Below are 25,121 nucleotides of genomic sequence, written 5' to 3' on the forward strand. Positions count from 1 at the left end.
GCAACCGTAACAGATCGGATCTACTAAATAATGATCAAGCGGGGTGCCGCCCCTACACCTAAGATAGGTGTAAGGGCGGCTAGATGTGTAAGGGTCGCACGACGATAGCATATGATACGAAGAACTATGCTAACCCTAACACATCTAAGATAACTACGTTGCTCGCCATCAAAAAGGCTTCAGTACGAGCAACGCATGAACAACGAAATAAGCTTGTGCTGCCTAGATCGCAAGATGCGATCTAGGCAGCATGATGCTTACCGGAAGAAACCCTCGAGACGAAGGAGTTGGCGATGCGCCGAGATTGATTTGGGGTGAACGTTGGTTGTTGTTTATTTCATAAACCCTAGATACATATTTATAGTCCGTAGACTTTCTAACGTGGGAATAATCCCAACCGTGCACGAGGCAAACGACACGTAATCTACTATGTTACAGATACAAGGGCAAACTAGCCCAAACTTTGCATATAAGGCCGATTCACGTATTTCTTCCGTATACAATCTTCAAGCCCATCTTGATCGCGGCCCACCTCTGACTTGGTCAAATTCTGGTGATAACATTAAGACAATCCGTGATCGTTGCCCTTAGCTTCGTCCTTCGCCCTGCTAGTCCTGGCCCAATTGCTACCCCAACTTTCGCCCTTGGAGCCCAATACTTCGAATCTTACCATGGGAGGCTCTAGGACCAATGCAAGTGCTTCATTCCACTACTGGATTGGATAGGTATATTTTTTCCTTCATCAGCTAATAATGCATGTCATTATTCAACACTTAGTACTTTAGCAGGCTACAAGTTCACAATACGAAGCAAATAAGTAAAGAAAAAATTTAAAAACTAGTGAAGGAGCATGCTCTATCTCTACGATTTTGAGTGTTTGTTAACAACATGCTAATGGAATTTTACCGTATGTACTCAACTGTGTAGAAATCAATTTTAGCACTACGACTAATGATGACCCACCTTTTCCCGATGGTTCATTATCTGGTTACTTTACTGGATGATTGATCAGTGGTCTTGGTGGAAGGGGACATGTTGAGGAGATGTGAAGAAATGAAGAGGAAAGAAGATGATGCCTACAAAAATCAGTAGGCCGGATCATCCGACCCCCTTATCCAGGTGGCCAAAGGAAAAAAGTGCATTGGATCCCTGAAGAAAGTTTAGGCCGGATCATCCGGGGTGCCTACTCCAAAATATCAGCCCAAACTTCTGGCCGGCAACATCAAATATTTCCATCCTCTAGAAGGGGGCAGGGGTAGTATTTTCCATCCACCCTCGGATGCTTTTTTTTTCATCCGGCCCACAAAGGAGAAGTGGCCATCAGCCAGAAGGGGGGATGGGAGTATTCTTCATTTGCCCCTGGAAGGAGACTACATCCGGGGCAGGCCGAATCTCCGGATCCATCATCAAGCTACGTGACGACCGGATCATCTGGGGTTACATAATCCTGGATCACCCCCCCCCCCCCCCCCCGGCTGATGCTTCAATGGCTCCAAGGGGTGTACTGGCTATAAAAGGGGGAGCCTTCTTCCTCCTAAAATCAGATCCGCCCAAGATGAAGAACTGTCCCTCACATCCATAGTTCTTGAGCTTTGATACCTTTGATCCGGATTACGAATTGTATTATGATAAGCTTTTAACCCAGAAGACCTAGGTTTAATCGAACCTTTGGAAGCACTGCTAAAATGGTGTAAAGGAAATGTCTATAAGACTTGCTAGTTTAGTTTATCTTCAGTTTACTGGACCTATCTAGTTTAATTTTAAGGGGGTTGTGTTCAATGATGGAAATAGGATAGGGTTAAGATTTCACATGCATCTATGCATATATATATATATATATATATATATATATAATTGAAGCACATATGTGTAATAAATAAAATAGAGATAAGATATTTATGAGTAGCACATCCGTAAATACTCTCGCCCCTAAAGCCAGAGGTGACAAGAGCCTAATGGTCCAACCATTGTTATTAGATCCGCAAACAACAACAGTTGTTAAGTAAATAAATACAGACCAAAGCCTTAAGCTAGATGATTGTGACATGATCCCAAATGAATCACTAAACATGTACCGTTATTTTTCCCTTTCTGTCACTGAGGTTTTGCGGTATCACACCGTTCTCCACTCATCCCACTGATACGTCTCAAACGTATCTATAATTTTTGATGCTCCATGTTTGTTTTACAACAATTTATATATATTTTGCTCATACTTCGTTGCACTTTTATACATTTTCGGGCACTAACCTATTAACAAGATGTCACAGTGCCAGTTCCCTATTTTCTGATGTTTTGTATTTCAGAAAAGTTGTACATGAAATATTCTCGGAATTGGACGAAACAAAAGCCAAAGTCAATATTTTTCCGTAACGAAGAAAGAGTCCAGAGGGGAGTCAAAGGGGGGCAGCAGGGCGGCCACGCCAGCCCTAGGCGCGGCCTGGACCTGTCTCGCGCATAGGGGTGGTGTGGGCCGCCCTAGCATCCACCGACATCGCCCCTCCGCCTATTTATTCACGATGTCGAGAAACCCCTGAATATCCGAGCCTCCATCCACGAAAAGTTCCGTCGCGGTCTCCATTGCAGACCCTAGCTCGGGAGGGTTCTAAACTCTTCCCGGCACCCTGCCGAAGGGGGAAATCATCGCTGGAGGCATCTACATTGTCATGCCCGCCTCCGAAGTGATGCGTGAGTAGTTCATCCCTGGACTATGAGTCCATAGCAGTAGCTACATGGTTGTCTTCTCGAATTTGTGCCTCATGTTTAGATCTTGTGATCTGCCCTACATGATCACGATCATCCTTATGTAATACTACATGTTGTGTTTGCAGGGATCGATGAATATTTAATACTATGTTGAGATCGATTATATATTCTTGTCATATGTTATTTGTGATCTTGCATGCTCTCCGTTGCTAGTAGATACTCTGCCCAAGTAGATGCTTGTGACTCCAAGAGGGGGTATTTATGCTCGATAGTAGGTTCATGCCTCTAGTTTTCTGGAAGAGTGACAATAACTTCTAAGATTGTAGATGTGCTGTTGCTAATAGGGAGAAAACAACAATGTTTTATTCAAGGGTAATTCTATTGTTTACTTAACACATATTGCTTAATGCGATAATCTTTTGCTTGCAACTTAATACTGGAAGGGGTTCAGGTGATAACCGGATGGTGGATTATTAGTCATAGACGCAGTTAGATTACGGTCTATGTATTATGTTGTAATGACCAAACGAATCTCATAGTAATAATCTTGTCATGTATGGTCGGTATTCTGTCAATTGCCCAGCTGTAATTTGTTCACCCAGCATGCTATTTATCTTTATGGAGAGACACCTTTAGTGAACTGTGGAGCCCGGTCCTTTCCTTTACACTAATAAATTCAACCACTGCAATCCTGCCTGTTTACTTACTGCAATCTCTATTCTCTTTAATTACTGCAAGCATATTTTTCTACTCGATACATTTACTCCCTTTGTGTTCAGAAAACCGGTGAGATTGATAATCTCACTGTAAGTTGGGACAAATTATTTTGGTTGTGTTGTGTGCAGGTTTCACGTTGTTGCTGATACCGGTAGTGCGCCCTGCCAATAGTCAGCTAGCAACACCTTCAGAAGTCATGCCTTTCTCCTACTGATCGATTAAACCTTGGTTTCTTACTAAGAGAAAACTTGCTGCTGTACTCATCACACCTTCCTCTTGGGGTTCCCAACGTGATTGCCAACTTCCACTGTAGCACCATCAAGATTTTCTGGTGCTGTTGCCAGGGAGAAAGAGGATTTCTGCAAGGGGAGTCTCTTATCTCCAATCTCTTTACTTTGTTATTGTTTTGCTTGGTTTATTTTATTTTGTTTGTTTTCTTTATTATATCAAAAACACAAAAAAATAGTTTCTTTCATAGTTGTTATTTTATTTCTAGTTCATTATGTTGTTCCCTAAGTACGATCTGAAGGACCTATCAGTAGGTAGTGGTTCTATAATTGGGAGAGATAACATTGGAAATTTTTTCAATCATGTTAGTAAGCATAGAGATATTGAGGATAAATCCCTGGTAGAACTTGCTCCTAATTATGAAACTGCTGCAGCTTATTTAGTTCAAATACTGGAGGCTAGATTTTTTAGCCTTAATCCTATAATGCAGCAAATGTTTCTTAAACTCCATGAAGTTGAGGATGATGAAAAGAAAGACTTTATCCTAAAAACTTTGCTTAGAGAATTTAAAGATGTTATAGAAGCTAGGAAAGTTTTTGATCGATTTGAGATGCTAGGCTCATGCGTAAATATTAATGGTACACTTCAAAAAATAGACAAAACCAAAAATAGAAGAGAAAGTAAAATACCAATACCTTTCTAACTCGTAACAATGCATGAAGCTTGGGAAAATAATTTTAATTGGATTGTTCCTGTAAATCCATTGATGAAAGTAGTGAACCTAAAAGTGTTGAGAAAAGGGTCTTCTAAAACTTATATTGATAAATTACAAATCCTTGTTGAAAACACTTCTCGCATTGATCTTGATGCTTCTTCACTTGATAATACTTGATGCTAGCTCTTTTTCTGCGCTTAGCTGAAAGGCATTAAAAAGCACTCTTGGGAGATAATCCATGTTTTATTACTGTAATTTTTCTTTTGTTGAGTGTTGGAAGTTATTACCTCTGTAATGACCTCTCCTTATCATTTTTATTTCGGTTTTGTGCCAAGAATAGCCTCTAATAAGAAGAAAGTAAGATTTGGGGAAGTTGCTGTATTGAAAATAGATATTGTGCTGTCGCCATAAAGATTCTTATAAATAACCAGAGCGGAATTTTGAGCTGCCAATTTTGTGCATATGCCCCAGGTTATTATCTAACTTTCCTTAGTTGACCACTTTTCAAGATGAGCAACAGAAGATTTTTGAAAAAATCGATCTTTACCTGTTGTTCTGTTTTGACAGATTTCTGACACTATTTGCATTTGCCTCTTAATCTCTTCCTTTTTTGAGTTCTTTTGATCAAAGAGATTTTTGAAATGTTGCTACAGTAGCTAATGCTTTAATAGTTGTTTGATATATGATAGAACTAAACCCAAGTGGATTTTTTATTTTGATTGTACTAATGCTGCTAATAGAGAATTGTGTGAAGTTTTGTATGAAGGAAGTTTTCAAGTGTAGGGAGAGAAGAATGATGTCATGAAATGAAGAATGGACAAAATCTCAAGCTTGGGGATTCCCCTGCACCCCAAAAAATATCCAAGACGTATAAATGTCAAAGCTTAGGGATGCCCAAGGCACCCCCTCTTCATCAACAATGCAACAAGTCATCTCTCTATGCGCTATATTTTTATTGCTTCATACGCTATGTGTTGTTGTTGGAGCGTCTTTATTTTTTTTTGTTTTGTTTTGTTTGCTATAGCATATGTTGGATCCCGACACATTTTTTTTGTAGAAAGACCCGCTCCATTTTAATTGCATATAACCCTCAAGTTTTCGCTCTTATTATTCTGCGAATGCTCTAGTTTTTTAGTACTGCGTTTAGCTCTTGTTCTTTCAATTGAATTTTGTTCAGAGCTCATTAGTATTCTTTATTTATGTATGATTAGCTCTCTGGTCTATAATGTATTTCATCTCTGAGAGTTATTTCAAATAAGTTGATTGGTGTTGGATACGAGTAAAATGTTTCATGACTATAGTGATGCAAAAGGGAGCTTCTCTAGACTGTGGCATAGACTTTGGCATGCCATGTTGGATGTTATTCTTTTCATATGCTTAGTATTTATTCTTGTAGCATGACTTGTCTTAAATAGTTGAGAGTGCATAATGTGTCATTGAAATAATCATGTGTTGTTTCCATCATAAAAGCATAATATTGTGGTATTCTCCTTTGATGCTTTATTGGGTTGACTTGGCACATGCTTATACCATGTTATGACTACAACCAGTCAACTAAAGCCTCTATGATCATTTAGTTTTTGAGTTTTAATATCACTTTATGCTTTGATTGATAATGTTTTGTTGCTATGCACGATTATGGTCATTATTGCTCTCTTAGTTGGTTGCTCCCAGTCTTTTGCTAGCCTTCGCCTATACTGAGTATGAACTCTACTCGTACATCCAACCACCATAAACCAAAGTATTCCAATTGTGTCCACCATATATACCTAGTAGCATTATTTCTATTCCAAGTATATTCATCATGTTTTTATTTATCTTCCAAATTAAATTTTGGCATGAGAAAATTAGTCAGTAAAGCTCTCACGAACTTGATGGCACATTTACTTTCTTGCACTTAATAAACTTGATCATTGCTACTATCTTATGAAATTTATATGTTTGCAAATTGCAAGTTGGGAGTTAGCATAACCATGCTTTAATGGGGAACTCTTTCAAAATTTCACTTATTCATATTTGTTGATGTCATGTTCTTTTGCTTATGGATGCCTAGCGGTGCGAAATAAAATGGAAACTTGTAAGTCCATGGAGTTTGTATATGAGTTAGAGAAATGCCTGAGCCGCTAATCTAAGCCATGCATCATGGTGGAAATTCACAACGAACCATAGTGAGCATTCTATGAAGCATTTTCAATAATAATCTATACCCATAGTAAATAAAAAAATTCCGAGATGCTCATTGTCTGTTTTTCTTGTCATTTTCGCATATGGGATTGCTCCTACAAGAGTACTTCCATATCATCGGGCAAGAGGTACTCCGTTGGCAGTTCTCAATGATACATGTATACTTACAATGACAAGAACTTATTTGGGGCCTAAGTTGAGTAGGATGAGGTTTAGGTACTCGTATTCAAGGGGCATGAGATTTTCAGCTTGTGGTTTGTCAAGCATATAGCTCATATTTGCCTCATATTAACTTTAACCATTCAAGATGCTTATGATAGGGGCAATGAGAGCTCAAAACTAATGAGTACCATACTTTTTGGAAGGTTTATAAAACTTGTTAACCTTGCTTACTCTTCAAAGAGTCTCTCTTTTACTATTATGTTGAGTCTTCATCTCCTACTTTATGCACCAATTAAGAGAGCATAGTTGTCATTCTTAGTTCAATGTGCATAGTCCCAAAATTATTATTGATCGATTCATGATTGTGACTATAGCTTGTTCTTAAATTACGTGTATCTAGTCACCCTTTGAACTTTGAAGGTGTCCTAGCATTTATGTTTTGCTACTTCATAAAGGACATGTTGAGTGCCACTTTGCTATGTTTTATCTATGCTCATAAACAAACAGTTGCTTTCAATGCATTATTATTCATCATCCTTTGTTTGAGTTACTCTTCATGTTATAATATAGTTGCGAAGTTCTACTGAATCATATCTATCATGCCTATGTTTAGAGTACTTTGATCCCAGCTCACAATGTTTTACAATGCTTGATCAATATTGTGTTGGCTTCATGTCACCTCAAAAATTAGTTTGTTATCACTTACCTACTCGAGGACGAGCAAGAGTTAAGCTTGGTGATGCTTGATACGTCTCGAACATATCTATACTTTTTGATGCTCCATGTTTGTTTTACACCAATTTATATATGTTTTTCTCATACTTCGTTGCACTTTTATACATTTTCCGGCACTAACCTATTAACAAGATGCCACAGTGACAGTCCCCTGTTTTCTGCTGTTTTGTATTTCAGAAAATTTGTACAGGAAATATTCTCGGAATTGGACGAAACAAAAGCCGAAGTCAATATTTTCCGTAACAAAGACAGAGTCGAGAGGGGAGTCGAAGGGGGCAGCAGGGCGGCCACGCCAGCCATAGGCGTGGCCTGGCCCTGGCCCGCGCCTAGGGGTGGTGTGGGCCACCCTGGCCTCCACCGACATCGCCCCTCTGCCTATTTATTCACGATCTCAGGAAAACCCTGAATACCTGAGCCTCATCTACGAGAAGTTCCGTCGCGGCCGCCATTGCAGACCCTAGCTCGGGAGGGTTCTGGATCTCTTCCCGGCAACCTGCAGGAGGGGAAAATCATTGCCGGAGGCATCTACATCGCCATGCCCGCCTCCGAAGTGATGCGTGAGTAGTTCATCCCTGGACTATGGGTCCATAGCAGTAGCTAGATGGTTGTCTTCTCCAATTTGTGCCTCATGTTTAGATCTTGTGAGCTACCCTACATGATCAAGATCATCCTTATGTAATGCTACATGTTGTGTTTGCTGGGATCCGATGAATATTGAATACTATGTTGAGATCGATTATATATTCTTGGCATATGTTATTTGTGATCTTGCATGCTCTCCGTTGCTAGTAGATACTCTGGCCAAGTAGATGCTTGTGACTCCAAGAGGGGGTATTTATGCTCGTTAGTAGGTTCATGCCTCTAGTATTCTGGAAGAGCGACAATAACTTCTAAGATTGTAGATGTGTTGTTGCTACTAGGGACAAAACAACAATGTTTTATCCGAGGGTAATTCTATTATTTACTTTACACACATTGCTTAATGTGATAATCTGTTGATTGCAACTTAATACTGGAAGGGTTTCGGACGATAACCGGAAGGTCGATTATTAGTCATAAACGCAGTTGGATTACGGTCTATGTATTATGTTGTAATGCCCAAACGAATCTCATAGTAATCATCTTGTCATGTATGGTCGGTATTCTTTCAATTGCCCAACTGTAATTGTTCACCCAGCATGCTATTTATCTTTATAGAGAGACACCTCTAGTGAACTGTGGACCCGGTCCTTTCCTTCACACTGATAAATTCAACCAATGTAATCCTGCTCCGTTTACTTACTGCAAGCTCTGTTCTCTTTAATTACTGCAAATATCTTTTTCCACTCGATACGTTTAATCCTTTATGTTCAGCAAACCGGTGAGATTGACAACCTCACTGTAAGTTGGGGCAAAGTATTTTGGTTGTGTTGTGTGCAGGTTCCACGTTGTTACTGATGCCGGTAGGGCGCCCTGCAAATAGTCAGCTAGCAACACCTTCAGAAGTCACGCCTTTCTCCTACTACTCGATTAAACCTTGGTTTCTTACTGATTGAGAACTTGTTGCTCTGCTCATCACACCTTCCTATTGGTGTTCCCTAACATGATTGCCAACTTCCGCAGCAGCACCATCACCCACCTCTTCCCTTGATCGACTCGAATGATATGGGTATCTGCAGATCATCAAGACGAGGCAAAGAGACAATGATTCAAGATTGCAAAACTCATATTTAATCCTTACACATAATATGAGATGAGATGCACATGAACGTTGCTAGGATTCACCCCAACCCGCAGCCGGTGAGGACTACTCACACATAATATCAATATCAAATACAAAGATAGAAATCATTGTGCAAAATACTTAGATTGATATCACCATATTCTTACAAAGGTCGCCAATTCTAAAGGAGATCTCTATTACAATGGTGATGACTATGGCTATGGAGGAGATGGGAGATGAGATGGATGAACAATGGTGATGGATCTCCTTCGGTGTGGTGCAGATGGATCTGGTGGATGGCGGCTCAGTTTGGCGACGAATGGCTCTCTTTTCAGCGTCGGTCCCTTCACGAAACTTATAGGGTTTGACCTCGGGAATCCAAGCGCATGGTAGGGCGGACGGTACGGGCGGCCCGTACCGATGCCCGTTAAAGCCCCTCGAACCGCTTTTTCGAGTGTAGTCAACTTTGCCATGCCCCTGACGTGATTTCCTTCAGTAATTGCATGTCCATTTGTCATTATGACATGATTTCCTGCACAACATCCAAAAATAGAAGAGATTGCACATCTTTGCATTGATTAGGTATTAGTGGCAAGTTGAGAGGTAAAATTACTCAATTTCTTGACTTAGCTAAGGGTTTAAACGCGAGAAAATATGGCGTAATTCACAGCCATCAAGCTTCAACTGCGCGGATCTCCCTTCCTAGCCAATCAAACACCCCCAAACTTTGGGAATTGAAGGACAAGGACTAGACTCATCTACCCAAGACATTTCGTAATCCCCATAGTTTGCCTTTGTGGACTTGGAAACCCTATATCTCCTTAGTGGGGGTCCTTGTTGTTGAGGGCATATGGAGCCTAGATCTTGTTGTGATTAGGTCTTGATGTCGTTGGGAGCCTCCGTGTCCTTTGTGGAGTTATGCCCCAACATTGTGTGAAGGTTTCCACCTCGACTGGCTTTTCTTAGTGGAGAAGTGGGTACGCATTTGCGGTGTACTCGCGAGGAACAAGGTGATGCCTTTGTGGCGGTTGGCACCTTTGTTGTGCCACACCTCCTCAACGTAGACGTACTTCCTCTCGTGGAAGGAACTACGGTAAAAATACCACATCTCATCTCCCTGGTCGCACCGCTTCCTTTTAATCTTGCACTATTTCTTGTGTTTTCGTTTCCTTGTTTTCATCGCATATAGGATCACCCTTTACCACAAGCAATCACCTTTACTTTCCCGCTTCTGCTATAAAAATTAAAAAATACAAAAACTTGTGTATCTCCTATTCAACCTCCACCTTATGATCGCAACATCACCCCTTTCAATTGAAATCAGAGCCTCATCTCTTCATTTGCGATTCACCGCCTAAGAGTTATGGGTGAAATGACCGACGAAGATGGGGTATGTGTGTCTGAACTCCTGAGGAGCAAGTTACTCCGCGCCAAGCACTCCGGCTACATTGGACGATGACAAGAAATTTGAGCCATCCATCATGTCGCAAATGCAAGCCTTGATAGCGGGATTCCTTGGTCTCAAATAAAATCCCACTCCTAGTGCCAAGGTCTCTTCCTCAAAGGCTACCACTGAAATTCCTCTCATTAGCTTTGTCCCAAAAAGGGAAAATCTAATGAGGAAGAAAAAGTGGGAGATACTAGCATTTCGACTAAAGGGGAGGAAGATACCAAAGAGGAGAAGAGAGGCCCGAGGGATAGTCATGTGGTGCCACCACCAAGTAACTATCACCCGAGTGTCCCTATTCTTATGCCACACATTATCTCACAAGGACCACCACCCGCTTTAGATATATTAATTTTTGCAAATTGCCAGTTTATAATGCAATCCCACATAAGCAGTTATTCTACCGAGTTATGGTGCGTCGTCAAGGAGAGTTTCTAGCTTTACAATCCGGAAAATCTCACAAGGAGGGAACTAATGGATGATCAACTAAATTCCACCGCTCTCCAAATGATACAGTTGGTGGTCACTCCCAAGGGCCAAGCTCCCATACACACGTGCATTACCTCCTAGAAGCTTGGGACAAGCTCGATGCTCTCTTGGTTGGAAATGCAAGCATTCAAGATTCCAAATTTGATGAGCTTAACGCCACCGTTGATAGCTTTGTGATGAATGAAGGAGAGTCTGTTGAAGACATGTACCGACGTCTCACCGCTCTCACAGTTTAAATGTGAGACCTTGGTGCCTCACACGCCAAAGAAAATTAAGTGAATCAAGAAAAAGTTCTACAACACTATCTTACCCTAGGGAACAAAGGTTGAACTCCATCCGGCAAAACTCGGATTATCGAAGAATGACCTCCAATGAAGTCTTGAGTGAGATCATTGCAACCAATTTGATCCCCTTTATTCTAAAATTATCGTGGATGAGGAATTCAACTAGAATGAGATAATAGGTAAATTGTGTGCGATGCAGGTGTAACTCATACAATTTTCTAGTGATAAATCGTGTGCAATGCAGGTGTAACAGATATAATTTAGTACAAGTGCATTGTGGGTAAATATGGGCACATTAGAGTCCAACAGATACAACCGACCCATCTTTTTTGGATATTTAAGGACAAGAAAGGTCCCCACGAACTCATTTAGGATAGCCTCCACTCCCAATTTAGGAACACACATTGCACACCTTGCTCCCCTGTTCGGAGTCACCTAGTCGGCGAGACGAAAGCTATTTAGCTTCTAGAACCCTTCCTCACTGTACTACAGATGACCTCATCGTCGACTTCTTCGTCATTTGCACCGGCTGAACGGCGCGGTCAAAGGCCAAAGGTGGCACTGCGCCGATCAAGCCGGCTCGTCCTCGCTAGCTCCACCGTCTGCACGCGACTCCTGCGTAGAGGTATACGCTGCCACCATGCATTTTTATTTAAGCATTCTATGGATTTGATGCGTAACACAATTAGCTAAGCCCGATATATTGGAATATTGTTTTAGGATCAGTGAGTTCGGCTTTTTACTCATTAGCACAGTTTGCAAGCCCAGGTTCACTAGATTATTGTTATGGTTTGGCGTTTTGTTATCTGATATGCAAACTACCTTGATCTACATGTTATTTTATATTTTAGTAGTAGGTTGTTAGATCTATATGTTACATGTTATCTATATATTATAGTGTATAGCTTAACCTATGTGTTGTTGTGTATGTGTTAATTTATATATATGACCAAATGTGTCGCGCAAGCTTAGTTAATTTTATGTGTTAGATCTATTAATATATGCATAGCTTTTTATACTCCCTCCGGCGTACGAAGATTATCTAAGATTTATCAAAATTTGAATGTACCTAGTATTCATAATGAAACAAACTTCTCTGTCCCATGAAAATTGCTTGAGATTTATCAAAATTTAAATGTATCTAGATGTTATTTAGTGTTTAAATATATTGAAATTTTAACAAATCTCCTACGGAGGAGTTTGTTTTATTATGAATATCACACCACATTGGCGCGCTCATAGATGCGCAAAAATGACAGAAGACACTGCATCCGCATGGCAGAGCATTGGGTGCCATTATTTGAAGTGAACGCGAAAATACGATCGAGAGTTTGGCAGGAAGGTGAGACAAGTCACGCTTAGTTTGAATCAACCAGCGGATTCTAGCTAAAACCGCGTACGTGTCCCCGTCGACCACCAGAGGTAGAGGTTGTAGAGCGATCGCTGCCAGAGAAGATGACAAAGCTACATACAATGTTCCCGATTTCAAGTGGAGGGTCATTTTTTTTCGAGAACCCGCGGGAGATCTGCGTGTCATTTCATTAAGCATATGAGCAACCACCTAACCGACACAAAAGTGGTGCCGGGGACCTCTCAAGTTATCCCTCGCCCTCTTCCACGTCTACAAGAGATCCACATGTCCCACTCTGCAGTGATCAAGGCTAAAACCCTAGGCGCCGTGGTGTAGACATCCTCAAAGGCCTGAGCATTCCTCTCTAGCCAGATGGACCGAAGGGTGAGCATGATTGCGGAGTTTGCTACCTTGGAGGCAGAGTTAAGCAAGTGTTGCACCGTCGTCGGCCACCACGAGGTGAGGCTTTAGTCCGCCACCGGTGGCATGATGCCGATCCTCGCATGCTGAAGCATACCTGTCCAGATAGCAATGGCGAAGGGGCATTGCAGAGATAGGTGGTCTAGAGTTTCGTTCGCTGCGGAGCAGACAGGACAACGCGTGTGGGATGGCAGTCCTTTTCTCGGCCATTGGTCCGCAGTCCAGCAACGGCCCCTAAGTGTGAGCCAGGCATGGAAGTGGTATTTGAACGGGGCGAAGGAGTGCCACAGCTGCGCTGCTCCCGGTAGCACTGTGGAGCCGTTGAAGAAGGCACTGTAAGCAGAACGGGTAGAGAACTGTCCGTCTACCGTCCACTTCCAGGTGAAGTTGTCCTCCCCTTCCGAGAGGACGACGCCATGCGCAACATTCCACAGGTGTAGGTATTGCACAACAGCATCCACCGAGAGCTCTCCGGCAATGTCGCAAACCCATGCAACTCCGGGCAAACAGTCCGCTACAAGACGCTTCTTGGCTAGCGAGGGCCTGACCATGGCTAGGACGGCTGGTGCAATGGACAATGTTCACACCGCCGAGCCAGGGGTCCTCCCAGAAGAGAAGACGTTCACCCAATTTGGACGGTCATGTTGGACTAGACGTTTCAGTATCCGGTTAAGGTTTTGTTTACCTCTCCCATATTTCATCCCGAAAAATTCAAAGAAAATATTTCCTCCCAAAGAAGTCAGAATATGGGAAGGAATTTAGTGTTCACGCAATTTTCTATCATTCACTGAAATACTTTTTTCAAAAATGATACTAGCATAAACAAGAATTTTTATTCTAGACAAAATTAAGAGGATATTTTGGAATATCTCGAAATTATCCCTTCCAAACCTGAAGAAATAAACAGGTTACTCCGAAATTTTCAAAATTTAGGATAGTCCCCTTCGACCTAACAGTGATTGCCTTTCCAACCTAGCGATTTTACAGATCTACCGTCTAGTGATTTTACACGACCTTCTAACTGTGCATAATGATCTCTGCCATGCCTTCAGGTAGGAAATAAAAGTGATCAGCTACTGCACGATTCATATGTGACGACTCCCGCGCAATGTCGATTGTAATTTCATCGCCGAGGACTTTGGATTGGGGTCAGTAGCGTGCAAGCATTCCAGGCCGTTAGCTCTTTAGCGGGCCTGAGGCAAACGAATCAAAATAGATCGTTTGTGTTTGTGTGGTTAAAATTAGGTTCCGACTCTAGTCCAGGCGGACCGACTAAATTGACTTGACTATCGTCGAGACGTATGCCCGGAAATTTTTTAGGGAGAGAATGCTCTACGTGGACACGACGCGCACGCAGCGTGTAACTGCACCCTTCCGCGTCGGATCCGCCTGGCGGCTACCTCGGCCTCTTCGTCTTTCTGCGGTACTGCCGGGGCGGTGTCATTTCGGCCGAGCCGCATTTAATGGCGCTGTCAGCCAAGAAAACAAATGGCCATGCAATGACGCCGCAGTTCCCCAGGCTTAAGCATGCGTGTCAGCCTTAATGAGTCCCACCGCCTCCTCGGCTGCCTCCAACGTATAAAATGGGGTCTTCGCGCATCGGTCCCCGCATTACCCTAGCGCCGCACATCCACAACCCTAGCGCCGCACTCCGCCTTCTCCCTACGCGATCCATAGCGGGTTCAAAAGGGGCCGAGGTCGGAGTTGTGGCCGTGGTCGGCGCGGTACGGGAAGGTGTGTCCCTGCTGAATCAGCACCGCCTGCACGCTCGCCCTCACATGTGGACGAGGAAACAGAGTGCCTCCATGAAATATTCTTCGAGTTCTTCGTCACCATCAAGGAAGACCCGTTCGGAAAAAAGAAGATCCCAGAGAAGTTCATGCAGTTTCTCGATGGCCGGGAGCCGGCCGAGGTGCTCCTGCGGGAAGCCAGCTGCCTCTTTTGTCAGTGGCCCATCTAGGTCCTGTTCTATGGCCGAGGCCAGATGTACCTTCACACCGGCTAGGTTCTATGGCCGAGGCCAGATGTACCTTCACACCGGCTAGGATAAGTTTTCCCATGCCCACAACCTTAAGGTTGGATGCGAGCTAAACTTCGTCTACGAAAGCCATGATAAGATGAGCGTGAAGGTGTTCGATGACAGAGGCACTACCACGACGACAACAATGAGATCAGCATTGGTGAAGGACAAGGCAAGTAGAAGCCTCTAGTGTATGGCTTTAGATGTTCTTTCGTTGTTGCGACGAAGATGAGGGACGACAATAGCATCTACTGCAGGTTTCTGGATATTCTTCATTCGCCTCGACTAAGGAGAGGGCTAGCAGAAGCCTCTAAGAAGGCTAGCAGCTTTAGAACTATGTAAATTAGGGTTAAGATTTGTAGGCCATGCTTGACCCTTTTCAATTTCATGTTTTCAGTCCTAGAACTATGGAAATAATGGTTTATATGAACAAAATATGTTGGGGAAAATAACATGCGTCGGGCCGGTGGAGCTACCCCGACCCAACGGACAAACGAGGCTGGACAACCAATTTCGTGTCCTCGGACTGACATACATGGACACTTTTTATGTCTTGAATTAGGGCATTTCCTTTGACTCGACGGAAACAGATGCAGTGCAATCAAAATTTGGGTGTGCCCCCCACCCAGTAGCCTGGCGCATAGGGACCGGGCGGGTCGTCGAGATGCAAACGTGGGCCAAATTTGGGCCGAGAATGCATCTGCATGGATGCTGCATGGAAGCAAAGTCTGACCTCTCTTCTGCATTGGGCCCAGCTGGTAGCAACCTCGTCCACTTTGTGTTCTTCGTGGGGTGGCAGTACTTGGGGGGTGGCGTCGTTTCCTCATCCTGCCAAGTGAAATTAATAGACACACAACGATATAGGTTCCCCAGGCATAGTCATGGGTGTTAGCCTTAATGCTCGCCACCGCCTCCTCGGCTGTCTCCAACATATAAAATCTGGCGTTGGTGCATCCATACGCTCAAACAACCCCACATATCTTCCCAATCCCCATCTCTAGCACTGCCATACGCCTTCTCTCCATCCACGTTCACCACACGACTCCATGGCGGGTCCTAGGGGCCAAGGTCGCGGTCGTGGATGCCGAGGCCGATGCAGGGCAGGACAATAGTGATGGACCTCCACGCCTTGACGGTCGCCTTCGCATGCGATCTCTCTCGCATGCGTAGTCAGAGTGCAAGCACGGAAAGTACTTTGATTCGTCACTCACATCACTGAGGACCCTTTGGACAGAAAGAGACTCCCGGACAAGTTTGCGGAATTTCTCGCCGGCCGGGACTCTCGGCCGGCGTGAAACTATGAGAAGTCAGCTACGGCTTTTGCCGGTGGCCCGTCGAGGTCCTGTTCGAGTTGCAAGGCAACATGTACCTCGACACTGGGTTTGAGAAGTTTGCCCGCGCCCATAGCCTGGAGGTCGGATGCCTGCTGCACCTCCTCTACGAAGGCGATGGTGTCATGAGCGACAGGGTGTTCGACGACTCATCATTCGCAGGCACTACCACAACGACGACTCCGGCGATGGCAACAACAACAACGGCTGCAGCGACGAACACCTGTAGATTCTAGGGTGTTCTTTGCTTGCAGCGAAGATGGCGAGTGCCAACATAAGTCTCTAGTGTAGGTTTCTGGAAGTCTTCCATCGCAGCAAAGAAGGCGGGTACGTACATACCCCTCTAGGTTTTTTTGTTTGGGTATTCTTTCTTCGTACTGAACAAGGTGAAGGCCAGCACAACTCACTAGTTATGTGTCATCATTTTGCACTATTTCAAACTATGTGCCAAAACATATGTAAAAAAGTTTATATCTATCAACGATTTTTTTTGCAAAATTAACATTCCTTGGGCCACGCTGGGCTACCCTGACGCAAACCGTCAATCGTGACCGGAAAACAAAATTTGTATCCGTGACCCAATCGAAACAAATGCAGAACAATCACTTTTAGTAACCAAAATACGTCGGGTCCCTAAAGATACGCTTACTTAGCTAGGTAGGAAGGCAACATGGCATTGGCCGGGAAGAGAGGAACGTCCGAAAACCTCTTTTTAAAGGCAATATTACCTACAATAGTGACATCAACGATGACATCATCCATATGATGATACATTCTCTCACAAAATTATGAGACTAAACTCAAACATTACTGAAACACCATTATTTTGTGAAACTTACGACAGTGATATCAACAGTATCACTTTTTCCATAATGTTTCATAATGTTGCCTAATGTATCAGTTCAGTTTGATAAATCAAGCCTGGAGATTGCCGGATCGGGTGGAAATCGGTCTTGTACACCCATGTTTTTCTCTGGTCGTTTGGTTTCAGAGGGAGCACTTCGAAGCCCTGCTGGCGGTTATTTAGCATGGAACACGTTCTCGTTCCGTGGTGCTGGCGGAGAATTACATGGAAGCCAAGATCTGAGGTCTTGTAACGGTGACTCGAGTCTTGGTGCCGAGGAGGATTCGGCTTGGTGATCTGTGACTTGGAGCAGCGGCATGCGAGTGGGGACGACGGTACATGAGAAGTTTAAAGTCTTACCTTTCAGGGTGAAAATCCAAGGTCTAGCCTTAATTGGTTGTGTCTGGCAATGTCATTGTTGAAGGCATTGTTTTGAGAGTGAGGACTTTCTTCAGGGTGAAAACCTAAGATCTATGATCGGACGACGACAACGCTTGTGCACTGTTACCTTCATGGAGGCGTCGCTTTTGGAGAAGCTGAACTTCTGGTGCTATCTTGGTGGTGTTAGTGTTGTTGTTTTAAAGGATTAGATTGCTGTAGCGGGACTTGTCTTTTTTGGTAATTTTTGTTGTTGTTGTGTGCATCCGTAATACCGCTAGGGCAGTGCATTGTTGCAGAGGAGTGTAATTGGTATCTCTGTTATATTAACTAGGACAAAACCCGTGCTTCGCTACGGAGCAAATCGCAAATATATTGCCGGTTATAGTTGTGTGTTGCACCGGGTTGATCAATCTATTCTTTTATGTTGTTGTGATATTAAAGACAGCTTCTATCTAACCCTGAACTAAACTTGCCCCTCTTAGCTTTTCGCTCCTTATCTAACCTCTCTCTTCTATTCGGAGCTCGACTCTCGGCTAAGTTGCGTTTTTCCTCCCTTGAGCTTAACTGAGGCGTGTCTTCCCTCCGTTGTTGGGAGCTCGGTTATTAATCATAAATCAATACCAATCAGCTCAACCAGCGATTTGACCTGATAAAACTTTACTAAGAAATTATTCCCAACAGATCGAACTTCATATAATTTCTTGAAAAAAAAATTCTGCAAACCAAGAGCATCAAGGGAGGCTTGAGTCTCATGAGCTACAAATAATCTCTACGGTTGTAAAATGTAGCAACACCTCACAGCAAAAGGAAACGTTCTACCAATATCCATGAGAATGATTATGCTCTAGGGATGTCGTCAGGGTAAGAGAGGTAGAATCAACCTGCATGATATATACAAAATGTTTGGAGCGTGGACTCATGTATAATATATGATGCGCAAATCGTAGACAAACCTATGGCATCCAAGGAATATAATATATAGGAATGAAGATGACGTACCAATTGCAATGTGCAGTCTAATTTGAGATCTCTTCGCCTCACATGTGCTAGTATATGTGCTAGTATAGGCATCGTCTGTGGCAGCTGAATCCCCTAGGAGTATCCAAGAACAGAGCACGGCCACTGGACTAAAAAGGCAACCCAAATTGCAGAGTATCAACCGAGCACGGCTTGACTTCAATCGTCCCAGGAGGAGCAGCACCGGGACTGGGGTGGCCTCCGCACTCATGGGGACAAGGTACAGGACCTGCTCCCGAGTCCCCATGGCGTCGGCCAGGAACTCCTCCTTTTGGCGAGGGCCCGCCCAGAATCGTACACGTCTAGGCCGTCCATCGACTTGTTTCTTCCGCTCGATTGACCCGAGGCTCCATGTGGACGACGAAGTCAATCGGTTCCTTCCGGACGGAGATGTGATAGTTCTATCGAAAGGATTTGTTTGCACGATCTGCCGGCAGCATTGCCGTTTCCGATAGGGCCACCACCGTAGCTGCTTCCTTGGCGCTGCTTCCTTGGCGCTGGAGCTCGTCGCCTCGCTAGATCTGGGGATGCCGGTGGGGGTTCTTTCAGCAGCGGCGGAGGGAGAATAGGAGGAGGAGACCGCGAGCGGATTTATTCACAATTAAGGAAACCGAAGCGACCACGACTTGCACAATGGTAGGACAGATCGATCAGCAACCGGAATTCCGGAACGGCAGGGTGAGAGCGATGAAGAACTCGTACTCGTACGGATGAGTTCGGCCAGGGGAGCCATTCGTTCGTGGGAGAAGAGAAATAAACGAACCGGTAAGATGGCACTTGCCGTATTATGCGATTTGGTGGGAGGGCAAAACGGTCTAAAAAAAAGCGTTGACGAAACTTTTTGGCAGAAACCTACGGACCGAACCACGGAAACGTTAGCTCCTTTATTATTAGGTATAGATATATGCTCTTTGTCGATTTTTTTTAATTAGTTTTAGATTAGACAAATGTTCAAAAGCTCATCAATCTTAAAGCAGTAAGTGGACGAAGGATGTGACTCCGGCACCTACAGTCGCCTGTAAAATCGCTGCTCTCGAGGAACATCGTCTGGACAAGGACAACAACAAGCCACAACCTCAGGAAAGCCGCTGCGCTGTCGGTCGAAAGGCAAATCGGTTTCCACCTATCTATGCGTGAGACTCCGGGAGCACCTACACGTCCCTTGCTTGAAACCCCCAGGAGCGAATCTCCCTTGTTTTTGTCCGCTTCCGTGCCTATAAACGAGCCCGAAAAGTCAAGGAATAGGACGCGCTGTACGTACGAGGTAGATCGATCGACGATAGATCACTAGCTCATTGGTGGAATAAGCTGGACTTGGAGACGCCTTTTGGCGAGATGGAGATCGCGTGGTCTCAGCATGGCAAAGAGTCCAGTGTCTGGAGTAATGGTGTTGATTCCTTGACAGCCATCGCTACCGGAGAGGGAAAGTTCCAAGCTGGCCACCGGTCCATGTCATGGCGGCGATGGCTTCATGATGTGGAGTGTGGACCCTGGAAGCTTCGCTCTATGGAAGTATCAACTCATTGGCCAGTGGCAATCTTAGTTTCTCAGGTCGGACGGGCGACAGCGGATCCGGTGTACGTTCATGGATTCTGGGGCGACCGTTGATTGATCAGCGTTTGTCGAGGCGCTAGGCCAACACGGCTCCACATGCTCGCCGCGGACGTGTGTATCTCCTCGTACATGCGTTCATTAAAAAGGAACGTGAGGAACCTGCATTTCCCATGAATTTCCTTCTTCCAAAACGTCGCCTTTCACGGATGTGGCTTGGCATGGTGACTGAATTTGATTGGTACTATGAATCGTGCATATATCATATGCTCTCTCCGTTTACTATTATAAAATGTTCTAGGTTTGTTTAAAAATATATGTGTCTAGACCTGTTTCCTGTGTATGTTCACAAATTTTGCTCCGTATATAGTCTATATTAAAAATATCTAAAACATCCTACATATAATTTAGCTAAAGAAATTCAATTCAACTTCTGGATGCGTATGCTTCCTCTACCAAGAAATTAAATAAGTAATCCAGAGGGTATAATTCATGCTTAGCTTGCTGGCACACTGCACATTATTTCACAAAGGTTTCCACATCTACCTTAAAACCTTTCCAGTGAAAGAGATTTTGCAGTCTTTGATAGCACTAGTGGAAAACGGGGCTATAGGCCCGGTTCATTTGGGCCTTTAGTCCCGGTTTCCAAACCGGGACCAATTAGGCGGGACTAAAGGTCCCCCCCTTTAGTCCCGGTTGTAAAACAAACCGGGACTAAAGGTCCCGCCACGTGGGCTGCTGGCGCGCGTCGAGGAAAGAACCCTTTAGTCCCGGTTTGTAACACGAACCGGGACTAAAGGTTATTTCGTTATTTTTTTTTATCTATTTGGTTCCCAATTATTTTTCGCTCCTCTTTTTTTTCCTATTTTTTCAGAATTTCTAGTATTTCAGTTATTTAACTAGTTTAGTTTCTAACTCCACTTAATCTCTAACTACCCTTAATCTCTAGTCAAATTACTTACTCGTGGTCCAACTTCCCGCTCGGTCACCCATCCTCCCACTACTCCAGCACTAGCACGCTTAACTTCCAATTTCATTTCCCATCCCGCTTCCAAGTGCTTCGCGCGCATGTTGTGATACTAGTATCATATCAATCCTATTAACATGTTGGTCGATGTCACACTTATTTATTATTCGAATTCCAAATAATTATTTTAATAAACAAAACTAATAACGTACATGTTGTGGTAATGGTATTATAATTATAATTTTTTAAATCTGTATTATAATTGTTTTTTATAATTTATTATTTTTTAATATTTTTTTGCCAAACTTGAAAATTTGAAAATCTAAAAAATTGGCTAACTTTATGGTTAAGTAATAGTAATCTTTATGCATGATGTAATTATTATTTTAAAAAAATTTAAAAAATAAAATTCCGAATTTCTGGCAAAAACTAAAATCTTCCTGCTTTCATATTTTCATTTGGAATTTTGAGAATCTAAAAATTGGCTAACCGGGTAAACCCAGGTGAATTCGGATCTAACTTTTTCCCAGGATTTTTTTGATATATTATACGTTTTTTTTCGACGTCGTACGCAAAAGTTATTGCGGTTTTACCATTTTTCAAAACATTTTTGCAAAATAAGTGAAAATTCAAATTTGTTAGTTTTCCCTAATAGTAGGTTGCATAACATACAAGAATCCGAAAACATTTTATTTTTTGAATTTTGTATCATTTTCTTTTCTATTTTACAGTGTTAAAAAAGGCGAGCCGGGGGGGGGGGGTGTGGAGGTGCATGGGGAGGCAAAAAACCCTTTAGTCCCGGTTCGTATTACCAACCGGGACTAAAGGGTCCAAACGAACCGGGACTAAAGGGTTTTCATGATGAACCGGGACCAATACCCCCTATTGGTCCCGGTTTGGTTCAAAACGGGGACTAAAGGGTGGGACGAAAGGCCTCTTTTCCACTAGTGTAGGTAGTCTGTGCACCAGAGTGACCTCCCATTGCTGAAGCATGAAAAGTAGATGATTTTAGTTTGGAGGCCAACATTAGCCCCTATCCAGACCTTGTCACGATGTCTAATAATACCATCTTGTAAAGTCAAACCTTGAGCATTAGAACCACTAATATCTAACTCCTGTAACAAGCCTTGGGCATGCGGATCCACAACATAAGAATGAATGACTTCTTGCATCCAGACTGGTTGTACCACGGAGGGAACTTCGAGTTGCATATTGTGTGCTACTCTAGACAGAGCATCAGCAGGCTCCCGAAATGTCGGAAAATTTTGACAAAAAATTATTCATGTACATCTCTACAATATAAGTGTCTTCGTCAATTTCCGAACAACCAATATTTTTCTTCTTCTATGTCAAAAAGAGAAAAATTATCTTCTAAAAAGCCTTACTTTTAGCATTAAATTTTGTCTTATTACACACGTCACACGACAAGTCGATTTTTCATGAAATGACTTTGTGAGCACGTAGCACGTGAAAATGTACGTGCGAATTTTTTGTTTCAACTTTTTTTAAATTTCAAAGTATGTGTAGCATGCATATCTATACCTAATAATAAAGGAGCTAAGGTTTCTGCCAAAATTTTCGTCCAACTTTTCATTGGACGAATTTACCCTCCCACCAAATCGCATAATACTGTACAATGCCATTACATAACGGTTCGTGTTATTTTTTCCCCATTCCCGAAAGAACCCGCGGAGTAGAACGCTTGGCGGAGGCTGGGGGTAGCTGGAGTTGAGGCGGGTTGCGGGATGAAGGCAGGCCGCCAAGCTGCGCCCCTGCCGGCGACCGTCTTCGCCTTATCCGCTCTGAGGCCGCCAAGATACGCCCGCGCCCGCGGTCAGAAGCCGAGAAGACCCGCCGCTGGCGACCATCCCCGCCTTATCCACTGCCTGGATCCGCGCGTTGAAGGAGAGGGTGGGGCGCTACCGGGATCCGCGCGACCAAGGAACGATTGGCCGCTGCCCAGATCCGCGTGATGCAGGGCTCTGCGGGGCGCTGCCGGAGCTAACGGATGTAGGAGAGGGCGGATTGTCGCCGGGAGGCCTACTGGTGTTGCTCGGCGGCGACCGCGACTACTGACTTGGTCAAAGTCTCCAGATCGAGGCTCGATCTGCTGCCTCCCTAACATTCGGGAGCGCGTGCTGCGGAGCGTGATGTCTCGCCGGAGCTCGTGCGGGCAGGTCGGAGGGCGGCGTCGGCAGCTTCAGCAAGGGGCTCAGCAGATACTGCTCGCTGATGCGGTGAGACTGCTCATGCATCCCGCGTGGCCAGCGGCGCGCCCACCCCTTGCACACCGCTCGGCTGGCGGCAGCCCCGCCATCTCCTTCATGAATACAGTGTGCTCGTGACTGGGATCTTGCGAGCAGATAATGTTGAGTGGAGGGGCTGCGTTGACTCGTAGCTGGGCCTCCGCTAGGCTTGCACGGCCAGGCCTCTTGGCTGGCTCATCCATTGGGGTTTACCCTTTATTTTTACAAAATATAGGTACATTTAGTCCCACCTTGCTTTGTAACACCAAGATTTACCTGCTTATATACATTAGTAAGTGTCTGCCAACCAACGACTTGGGAATCGCAGCACAGCTGAAAGAAATCGTGGGCACAGCGGAAAGAAATCGTGGGTTCGGGAATCGCCACAAAATTGTGGGCTTTGCATGGTGCGTAATTGAAAGGAGTAGAAAAGAGCAAGCACCTTTAAAGAAATTATTAAACGGACCGACCATGGGGCAATGGTGATTATAGAAAAACGTGGACCTCTGACTCGTATCGAGTGCTCCCTAGATATAGTTGAGATTCTTGCGGGTGAACGGAAGGGAAAATAAAACGACAAAAAGGCCTCCCAAGTACATTGTCTGTCTTAATTTTTTTAGGTATAAACATATCTATAATTAAAACATATCTAGATACATTTCAATATATCTAAACTAAAACGACAAACCAAGTGTGATGTTGCTCCAAAAATTACCCATGACCCAGTATTATGGCGGTTCGGCGAAAAAAGGCAATGAAGTGCAGTCTTAAGCTTTTCTCCCGGTGCAACGCACGGGCAATTTTCCTAGTTTAAATAAAGGAAGCAAATACTCCCATGTGCCAAAACACATGATTAAACTTTAGAAGACACGTCTACTTCGATTTACGTTTTTTCTTTTGGTTAGATGATGGGCATGTAATTTTATGAGCAGTTCTCTGTGCACGAATCATAATGCAAATCTAACTGTCAAAGAGTCGATGTAGAACTAACTGAATACTCAGCCGACCAAAACCCAGCAAAAGGCGATTTTAAAGTATCAATTGATCTAGAAAGAGGAATTTGTATAAATCCACACATTTTAGCGTTGTTGTAACAGAAAAAACTAGGAGACAATATTTTTAGGGAAAAACATGTCTATGCCACTACTCCAAACACTAGTACAAAACATGTCTTCCCACACGATTAACCTGGCTGTTCACACCCGGTTTACCCAACTGACCACTATGCAAGGATGGGTGGCGCGCCAGATCACACGGTTTATATATATAACCGTATGTGAAGCGTGGATCTCACTCACATTTGAGGAAACAAAATCTTCTGCGAAAGGGGACCGCTTGGCAACGCTCTGTCTTCCTTCATGGTGCGCTTTTACGGAGCATTTGAGACAATTATAAATATTTGGAAATGTCTATTTAATTGTGCCAGCACACAATGAGTTTACTTGATCGTCAGCTTTTACCAAACACCGCAAATCGATTTTAATCTACTAAATGTGCGTTTATTCATATTATTATTGTACATGGTGGTAGAACTTGCATCCTAGTTGTACCAACAACCCGTGAAACATTCTATCAAAATACAATACATGGAGTAGTAAAATTTAATTATATTTGATTGTACAAT

Source organism: Lolium perenne, chromosome 2 (genome assembly GCF_019359855.2).
Source record: "Lolium perenne isolate Kyuss_39 chromosome 2, Kyuss_2.0, whole genome shotgun sequence".
Taxonomy (NCBI): Eukaryota; Viridiplantae; Streptophyta; class Magnoliopsida; order Poales; family Poaceae; genus Lolium; species Lolium perenne.